The 2,843-nt window shown below is 36.2% G+C and overlaps 1 non-coding gene across 1 annotated transcript; it reads right to left on the reverse strand.

The window, feature by feature from the left end:
• Positions 1 to 2,430: 2,430 nt before the first annotated feature.
• Trnat-cgu (transfer RNA threonine (anticodon CGU)) lies at positions 2,431 to 2,504 on the reverse strand. Its single transcript has one exon. It is a non-coding gene; the product is annotated as a tRNA-Thr (tRNA).
• Between the last annotated feature and the right edge of the window lie 339 nt (positions 2,505 to 2,843).

Consider the following 2,843-nt stretch of genomic DNA (forward strand, 5'->3'; position numbering starts at 1 on the left):
CAACTACATCTCTCCTGGCAACCTTGTCCATAACTAGGAAAACGACATGGAATTTCACAATATTTGCCACTGCGTCCTACTTCGCATGTCAGTCCTTTCAGAATAAAGTAAATATATGAGAGATGTCATATCTCATTTGCATCAATAGTCACTCTCAAAAGTATCAATTCTCGGTACATCTATAACCGTATGAAATCTTACGTGCTGGAGGACATCCCTTAATATGATGACAAAGCTGTGGATTACAATCACAATTTGATTGACATCCCAATCCATATTTTGGATACTGGCAAGGTTCTTTACATGTAGTTCCAGTATATCCAGTAGGACATGCTTTAAGAAAGGGAGTGAGTTTAGGTATCTTTAGTTATAGTGCTATATACACTAAACACAAATCCTAATGCACCATTCAATATTTGCATATATGTAAAGTGAAGATTTGAATAATCGGCATGAGTAAATCTAATATGCATTCTTGCTCGACGCAGTCAAATTAACCTTTAGTTTAAGTAATGGTGTCAACATAAAACACCCAAATCACACTCTTGCTGGCAAACCATTTTTTAAAGCTGAATTTGCATTGTCTTTGGCACTGATATGAACTTCCTATTTACCGGTCAGTGAGGTTACAACAGCAGTGGTATCCCCATTTTATTTATGCATAAAATTGATATGCCTATTATACAATGTCCTAGAAGTCAACTAGTTCTTAAGTATCCGTGTGTGTCTGGTCCACATTACTTCCAGTTGCCACACCTTTATGCTGCAGTCTTCCAACAATTGTGTGGTATGTACTAAATGCCTTGACCACTAACAGAAAATATTTTCATATTTGTTTATATATCTAGTGGCATTTTTAAAAAAGGAAACAATTATTTAATTTGTTTCTTATTTCCTTTATAGGGAACTTCACGCAGAGACCATAATGACTGTTCTACCATGCTATACTCTATCAAATACCATATGTGGTGTTAAAATTTTTACTGTTTTTTTTTAATGCGAACATAAAGAATACTATAGAAGAAAGAAAGTGTCAGGCATTTCTTAAAATCGTAACGCCTAATTTAAAATTGGTCGTCCATATTGCGCAGTAGTTAGAGCGTTTGCTCTTAAGTCGCTGCATAAAAAGTTGACCCTTACATCGTGGATTTGGATCCACTGTGCGACCTGGAGACCGGTCCTTCGGATGAGACCGTATTAACAATTGTCCCGTGTTGTAGTAGGTGCTGGCACGAAAAAGCTCCCTCACTGCTGAAAGGCTGTAAGTGCCGATCGAGTACAGGTCTAAATTTACAGCTCTCTACCGGCAAGTTATTGCCCCTCAATATTAGTGAGAAATTCTCAACGGGACATTAGAAAACAAACGTACAAATGTTTAACATTGCATTCATCAAAGTTTGGGCCTTTGAATACGTTGGTTTTAACTGAGGTAATATATTTATGTATCAAATTCATCATAAACAAGGTTTTGAGAAAGGTAATTACGTTTTTATTTTTTATAAGATTGCATTAACGATTATGTTTACTATATATTTTGTTCTCTCTAGCAGGGAGTTACAAATTCTATCAAAAACCAAATGTTTCTGAGTTCTTGTGTATCATTGGCACACATCACAGGTTTTAGCCACTAACACATACAATACTACTGTTGGTTGATCAAATTTAATTTACGGGCATTAAACATCAAAACATATTATTCTGCTATTTAACCTAGTAGAAACCATGGCAGAAAATATCAATTAATTAATTAGAATATAAAGATAATATTTAATAAAAAAGTAATTCAGTGCTACTTCTTTTACGTCAGTCAGAAAATATAAAAATTGATTGGATTATGAAACTTTTAAAATTCAAATAAATTATTACATACGAATGCACTTGTTATTCTGTAAGGTATATCCTCGGATACGTTTCTTTGTGGTCTGCTTCTTCGTGGCTCTAGTAAGTCAATACAAGGTTTTACGTTTATCAAGCTTATATATAAAGAATGCACAGATAAAAAAAAGAAATAAAATATTAGAATACTGTGAAGAGATTAAATTCAAAGTCATCAATAGATGAATTTGGTTGGCTTCCTTTTTTTCGACTATGTCCCTTATTCATGTAACAGAAAGAGTAGAATTCCCCCAAAGTCACTTTTCTCCCGGTTAAATGATTGATTGATTGATTGTTGTTTAAAGTCCCATTCGAGAATTTTTCACTCATATAGAGACGTCACCATATACCGGTGAAGGGCTTCAAATTTTAACCTTTACTCGGCACTCAGGGCCATTGAGCAGTGAGGGATCTTTACATGTATCGTGCCAACGCCTGCCGTGACACGGGGCCTCGGTTTTTCAGGTCTCATCCGGAGGACCCGCAACTTTCACTTCAAAGTGCTGGACGCATTGCGAAGGAACAGTTGCTACCCGTTTTTTATCGACTTAGGTCAGTCGCGGTCGAGATTCGAACTCAAGACCTCCCGATCACGGATCGAGCGCTCTTCCGACTGAGCTACCGTGAACAGTCCTGTAAATTGAACTGATGGGTAGGATTTCACCTCGGAGAAAAGCACACAAAAGAGCAAAATTTTCCCTTCCGTTCCCCCCGTAAAAATTGATTATAATTTATGATTTCCGATAGAGAAATCCTGCTTAACAGTTACTTTTCTGTACAGAAATCCTAACATGTAGCGATTTAAAGGTGGGAAATCCTACACTAGAACAATTTTTTACATTAGAAAATTTCAAAAAGGAAAGTCTTCTCTACAAGATCGGCGCATACACAGACAAACGGCTTGGGGCAGGTAAGAATGTGGATTTTTTTTTTTTTTACACTTAAGGCATCTAAATCAAACTCCCGTT

The sequence above is a fragment of the Saccostrea echinata genome, unplaced genomic scaffold (genome assembly GCF_033153115.1).
Source record: "Saccostrea echinata isolate AGI-Se365-2 ecotype Australia unplaced genomic scaffold, CSIRO_AGI_Sech_v1 ptg000052l, whole genome shotgun sequence".
Lineage (NCBI taxonomy): Eukaryota > Metazoa > Mollusca > Bivalvia > Ostreida > Ostreidae > Saccostrea > Saccostrea echinata.